Below are 8041 nucleotides of genomic sequence, written 5' to 3' on the forward strand. Positions count from 1 at the left end.
CAATATTCACATACACTTCAAATTTTAAAATAAAAAAATATTGCATAAAAAATATATTAAAAATATAATTATTCATTTACTTTTATTTAATCTTTTAAATTTTTAGCAAGATTCTAAAATTTAAATAGGTCATTGACTCCATAAAGTTAGAAATAAAAAATATAAAAATTCAATCATAGTTCAATGGAGATTCAATTGGAATTAAATCGAATAGATAAATATAATTAAATAATTTATTAATGTATAAAATACATAGTTTTAAGAAAAAAATGTTTTTTTTATTATTTTAAATCAGTTAACTGCTCAAAATTGAACTGATTTGATCGATTAATTAATTTTTTTTTTTTAATTTTTGTATTCTTTGACCGATCTATTACTGATCCATTTTTTACCTGAACTTAACCAATATAATAACTAATTTTCGATTAACTCAGTTGAACTTACCGGTTCGAGAACATGGGTTTTAGGATACGTAGTTACAAGCATTCATCGCTTAACCATAGTAAATTGATGATTGATCTGTGCCAGAATAATTTCCTCTAAAAATACTAGATGGGTTGATTCAATATTGTTCCATTCTTACCGTATAATTCAACTGCTGTGCCTTAATTTGAGTGTTGGACCACAAAGCAAGTATCTACGACCATCATAAATAAAAGACGTACGTACAAGTCGTCTTAAGTTATTCGGTCGCACCTAAATACATACACACATTGCATGTACATTTTTAGTCAATGGGGTTCAACACATTCAGTTAACGATATTGTTGGATAGAATATTTGGATTAGATTGAGTTTGGGTTAATTTAACTTTGAATTATGTGTTTAATTTTAATGTATTTACAATGTAAAATATTTTATATAATTATTTAATTATATTTAATTTTTAAAATAATTATTTACATATTTAATATAAAAAATAGATATTTTTATTATTATAGTATTATATAATAATTAAATTCAGATATACGTATATAATTATTTTATACTAATAATATATCAGAATTATTTTTTCTAAAAATGTATACTTTTCTTTCTTACAAGATTAAAAATAACATGAAATTTTTTTCTCTTTTATTTGTGTAACGTATCTATGCTTCGGCCTGTATATGTGAATGGATGCATACTGTGATTCTTCATATAGATACATATATACATACATCGTCCCCTGCAAGCTAAGGATATACTACTTATTATTGGGTCCACTCCATGCCACTTCTTGCATTAGCTACAACAATCTTTTGGTGCTGATTATTGACATGATGATTTTCCAATTTCAAATTTTGTATTTGCTATTCACTTATGTTGGATATGTCATCAATATTTTTGTGTCTTACTCTTACCACATACATGTCAGTAAGTAAAAAAAAAATACCAAGTGCGAATGGAAATGACACAAAAAATATGTATCTTATTACGGATATAATTATTTATGTTATCTTTATTTTATTATGAGTTTATATTTTTGAGATGAGTGATTTTATAACATAATATTAAAGTTTTATATTTGAAAATATCAGAGTTTAATTTTTCGTGAACTTCAAAAGTGAAAAAAAAATATAGATTCTGTAAATTGAGAACTACTGTAGAAATTGCTAATTCTAAATTCTTGAATTAAATATGCTTAACAGATTTCTGGTTATTTTTGTCTTTTAGGTTGCAGAGAGACAAAATTGGGCAAATAATGATCTGTGTTCCATAAACTTCAAACAATATGGTGATAATTTTAATGAATTTGGATCTGAAGTAAATTTTTGGTAGTCAAATGTGTTTCTTTAAAGCCACCATAAAATCCAAGAGAAAGTTATTCTGTTTTATGAAGTGGGCTTCTTTGCTTGCTTTGATCACTAACATAAAATAAAACATTTGATTTTATTTTATTTAAGTCAAATTAGTCAGTTATTTTTTAAAAAAAATTTATGTGTCTTTTCAAAATTGTCTACATTAATTTTAAAATTTAAAATTCTTTGAACAACGTCTTATTTATTTCTTATTGAGTTTTTCAAAGAATTTTTGAACATTTAAAACATTTTTTGATTTGATAACTTCTCCTCCTTTCCTATTACCCCACCACTTTTACATTCTCTTTCTTCTATCCATTCTTTGTTTCTTTTTACTATAAGAAAGAAGGTTGCCACTCGAAGAGGAAAGGTACCATATGACCCCCACGAAATTCACCTTTCAGACTACAAGCCCAAACTCACATTTATATACACTCACACTCATCCTCCTCTCACTTCTCTTAACCTCCCGAGTCAATGGCAAGAACCAAAATCACGAATCCAAGGCCATCATTGCTCCTCAAGAGGCTGGTTCCTCCAAGGCTAAAATGGCAAAGGCAAATGGTCTATGATAGATGAGGAACCTCCATGTTCAACGTCTCGTCCTCCACGACACTCTGCTATCTTCTTTTCGTCCATCTAAATGTAACAAAAAACATTTTCTTCACTTCGTCAAAGAATCCATTTACCTAGATTCAGTCGCTTTTAAATCCTATTTTGGTAAACGACTTCATATCATTTTTATCCTCAATGATTTACTTCTTGCATGAATTTTGAATTTCACAGAGATATTGTGTCACAAAGACCCCTATGCTCTACCTTTATTACTGACCTAAATAATTTGACTGAAAAAGGCATAAATTTCATTAAAAATTTTAAATCTTTGGGGTGAAAAAAATTGTTTGAAATTCGAAAGTCTATATACCCATATTTGATTAGAGAGTTCTATGCGAATATGCACTATTCTGAGGTTGCTGTTCACTCATATGTCAAGGTTTGTCAAATTTACTTAAACAAAGATACTATTGGTGAATCCCTTGATTATCCTGATGTAGGAGTGAATGCCTACATCTCTGATAAGTGGGACAATGATCTTGGAGTTTCTCACCAAGATATTAGCCAACATATGTGAAAATATTTTTTTCATGGATGGTGTCACACCAACTCACAAAGCCCTAGGTCCTTTTCGCGCACAGCTTCACCGCCTTATTACTCATATTCTTCTACCACAAAACCGTTCATATTAACGGGTCACCTTCTGTGATTCATTGGTTCTTTTTGCCATAATCAACAAAATAAAAATTTCTTTTGCTTACATAATGATGCGCCATATGTTTGACTGCATTAAAGTGATAAAAATGTCTTTTTTCTATATGAAATATTTTTAACTTGTTTCTTTGAATACTTTGGTGTTGATATGAGCAATGAGAAGAAAAAAAAATCTTCATATCTCAAGAGTGGTGGTGTAGTAAAACAGACAAAGAAAAAAAACACAAAGTCTACTAAGTACACGATACTTGAGGAAGATGAAGAAGAAAGTCTTCCTCCTCCATTCATGGCTGGGACATCCTCATCCCATAAGTACTTTGTGAATGGCATTGTTAAGGATGTTTTACAAGAATTTGTCAACCTCACAAAACAGATGATTAACTCTAGCAAACAAGCTAGGCAATTGGCTCTTCAAAATAAGAATTCCTTTCGAAAATTTTAAAGTCGAGTTGAGGTATTGCTTTAATATATAGACTCCTTAGATGATGACCAAGCAATGATCAATCTAGATGAAGATCTGACTGGAATCGAAAAAGAGGGATCTGATGCCTAATTTCTGCTCCATGTTGTTGCTGCCATATTGTCTCTGAAACTCTGTTTTATTATTTTTCTGGTTCTTTGGATTTGAATACTATTTTTTATAGATGACTGTAATAATTTTAACACCAATAATTTTTTACCTACTTTATATTTTTGGGATGCTTGTTGAACTGATTTTTTGTGCAGGTTCATTCCTCATTGATAACAAAAGGAGGAGAAAGAAAAATGAACTGAAAGACAAAGACTGCTGTCTATTTCTATTTTGATCTATGATGTTTGAAGCTGATGTTTATGATTTAAATTTATGATTTGAATTTGTATTTAAAAATCTATAGCTTATAAACATTGATCTAGTTATGAATATTATTTATAGCCTAGTATCTGAGCTTGTGAATAAATAGCTTTTGATTAATATTTGAATTAGCTCTGATTCATACTTGTTTTAAGGATGGCTGATGATATTTGTGAATTGATAATAGCCTTGCAAACTTTGACATATGATCAAACAGGTTCCCTAAGATATATAACTATTTGATAATTACTAGATGTTTGGCATTATTTCTGTGAAAAACTTGTTGATATCAGGTTATGAAAAGCAAACATTCAAGTAAAGTTTGGAGATCAAAAGAAAGGAGGAGCTTCATGACAAAGGGAACATGAAAGGAAAATTTCTAAAAACTCCTCTCATTCTATTTCAATTCATAATGTTTGTCATCTCAAGGAAAAGATTGTTGAGTTAAGATAACTAAACTATGATTAAGATGATGACTAAACATTATTTGATTAATATCAAATTATTTGTGTAATGTATTTTGTTTAGTGTGCAGAAAACAAAATGAATTGAAAATGGCCTAAGAAGCAAATGCTCAAGCCCAATGCATACACAATGGTCCAAGGATATATAATTTTCACCATCACAAATCCTTCTAGGCTAAAACAAAAACAAGAATTTAGCAAAATTAAAAGAAAGAAAGAAGTTAGCCCAAGATCATCTCAAGCCTAATTCGGTGGTCACACCCAAATCCATTCACTCCACTAAGTCTCTAACCAAGGAATTCAAAATTCATTTCATTTGAACATACTTCACCCACCGAACCAAAACTCTCTCTTCTCTCTGTTCTCCTTTTTTCACATGACATCACTCTAAAACAAAAAAAAATAATGAATAGAAAAATTCTGAAACTAGGAAAAAGGGAAAAACAAAAAGTAAGTTTTTATTTTCAAGCAAAGAAGATAAGGTAAAAGGGGTTAGAACAAAAGGGAAGATCTCATAAAAAAAATCACAAAAAGGAGATTTTTTTTCATTTGTGCTTCATCAAGGAACATTGAAGAAATCAACTGGACTACAAGTACCGTTTTAAAAATTATGAAGAAAGTGAAGTCAATGATGCTCTACTGCTTATCAACGATAAAAAATCAAACTTAGAGGCAAAGCAAGGATGCACGACTCAAATTCAAAAAGCAAGATGAAAAAGGTTGAAAGAGAGGATTGAAGGTATGGTTGCATGTCACTGCTATTACCCTCTCTCTCTTCTGTGAATGCCGTTGCTGATTTGGATTTTGGAAGAAAAAAATTAACATGTGCTAAAAAAAGTTTCAAGCCTAAAAAATTTCATCCTCGTGCTTGATTATTTGTTTCTGTTTTTTTTTTTGTTGCTAATTTTTATTTTTTGTTGCTATTTTTTAATTTTTCTCATTGCTGTTACTATTATTAATAAAAATAATTTTGTTATTCTGCTACTCTTGTTCAAATTATTGATAAAAAATTGACTTTATTATTGATTATTTGTTGCTATTTTTTGTTGTTGTGAGTGAGCAATTACTGATGGACTTATGAATTGTATCCGTTAGAAATGAATCATGAGTTGTTTTTTATTATTATGAAGAGGATAATTATGCCAAGTCAGTTGAAAATAGAGAACAATATACTGTGAAAAATCCAGCAGGTAATTTGACCGATTTTAGCTAAAGGATTGCATCAAAGATAATATATGTATATATAGGTCTCATTCTTGCAATTTGGTCGATATTTTCATGTCCATCATTCTACTTCAGTTGCAATGAATTTGTAGTAGTATATGGTTATGATCATATAGTTTGATGCTCAATTAGTCAATTTTATTAGTTTGTTTGATTTTGTATTTACCAGGAACTAAATTTTGGTGAAAATGTTGTGAAACTTGTGATAAAATTTTTTGTACAGAAAATAATAAAAACTATTATTTTTCTAAAACTGCAAAATCTCAGACTGTTAAAATCTATTTTATTGAAATTTCTGTTATAAAGGCAGATAAACTAAAAGAAAATACAAATAATTTTATATAAAGGGTTTTAGTTGAAAAAGGATCATATAAAAGAATAAAATATTTTTACTTTACTTAATTTTTTATTTATAATTATATTTTAAAATATTTATTTATAATTTATTTATTATTTTATTTTAGAATAATTTTTTTAATTCAACCACAATTAAATCGATTAGATTTATAAATTAATAAAACGGTAATTAAATCGGTTCGATGAAAGATTGGATTCTGGTAACCTGGGTATATTCTATAGATTTCGGTGTGGCATGGGGATGATGAAGATCCGACGATTGACGTGAGCAGTTGGCACACGCCCATTAAAAATATTAAACTTTAACAACAACACATCTGCGTGCATGCCACACGCCTCCAACTTCTATATACTTACTCTCATTTTCATACACCCCGTAATTCCTGAACTTGAAACCAATCACATTCTCTTTTTAATTTCTTTTTTAGAAATTTGAACTACATCCTCGAAATAGTTTCAAGCCATTACGCCAGCTAACATCAATTAAAAATTTTCAATCATGCCTATTGTGTGCACATTCTACTTAAATTTGCATTTTTGTTTGGGAAATGTTAAGTTCAATACTTTTCATATTTATTTTATATATTTAAATTAATCTTAGTTATTCTTCTATCTTTTATGAAAAATATTAATTTCTTAATATTCTTCGTACTAGCACATTATAAGGACAAATTACATAACTACACAAGTAATTAGTTGGTAAATACATCACAACAAAATAAATGAGTACAAAAATTTACTCGCTAGTAGGGGTGTTTGCGGTGCGGTTTGGATCGGTTTTGAGTCAAAAACTCATCCGATTCGAACACTAATTTTACTTGCAATGCGGTTTGAATTGGATGATATTTTTAAACAAATCCGATCCGATTCAATTTCAAGCGGTTTGGATTGGATTGGATTTGCGGTTTTGTAAATTAAAAAAATTAAATACATATAACAAGTCTTAACATCAAATTTTAAATAATTAACAATGACATAACAAGTCTCAACAATATTTTAAAAAGTCAACGATAATATAACATAGAAATAAAATTATAGGTTAGTTAAAATAAATAATAAATAACATTTTGAACATAAACTATTTATTAAATAATAATAATAGATGAATAATACAAAAATATATAATAAATTAAATATGTTATAAGTATAATTATAAATATAATAATAAAATAATAATATTATAGCACATTGTGCGGTTTGGATTGGATTAGATCGGTTTTGAAAAGTAGATCCAAAATCCGATCCGATCCAGCAGTTTGTAAAAAATAAAATCCAATCAGATCCAAATTAGTGCGATTTTAATCGATTTCGGTTTGAATTGAATTGAATGAACGGTTTAATTTGGATCGGTTTAGATTTGAACACCCCTACTCGCTAGGTAAAATAACTACAGTAAAGTGATTAAAATATAAATTTTTTCAGTCAAAATTTCAGGCGAAAAAAATAGACATAATAAATTAAAAAAATTAAAAGATGAAATACAAAAATCAAATCGGTTAATAAAATTGGAAAAATAGCAAAGAATCATTTTTTTTAATTATTCACAACTTCTCAATTAAAAAATCTAATTAAAGTTTTGGAAAAATTGGAGTGTAAGATAAACGAGAGAATAAATATAAATTTAACTCAACCAGCAATTAACAGGGAGATCAAGCACATAATTTTTTTAATTAATGCTTATTCAATTTTGAGAGATGACGATTTTATAATTAGATTTTTTTTAATTTTATTGGGAGACTATCAAATTAGATGTCATCCTAACTGTGCGCAGCTTCTTTTCAAGAAGTAAAATATTGAGATTTCTTAATCATACTCAATTCTGTTTAATTTCTAAAGTTATTGGTACTGAATCAATGAGCCAAATTAGGCCTATAAGCCTAAATACAATAATTTATAAAATGATCTCTAAAATTTTGATTCATAAAATGCAGTTAATTATGGACAAAATTATTAGTGTGACCTAAAATATTTTTATTAAAAGATAACTTATCAGTGATAATGTTCTTATTGCCTATAAATTCATGCATTATTTGAAAAAAGAGGTAGAGAGATTATAATTTAGCTCTCAAACTCGACATGAGCAAAACATATGACTGAATACAGCATAATGTTGTA

Source organism: Arachis duranensis, chromosome 1 (assembly GCF_000817695.3).
Source record: "Arachis duranensis cultivar V14167 chromosome 1, aradu.V14167.gnm2.J7QH, whole genome shotgun sequence".
Classification (NCBI taxonomy): domain Eukaryota; kingdom Viridiplantae; phylum Streptophyta; class Magnoliopsida; order Fabales; family Fabaceae; genus Arachis; species Arachis duranensis.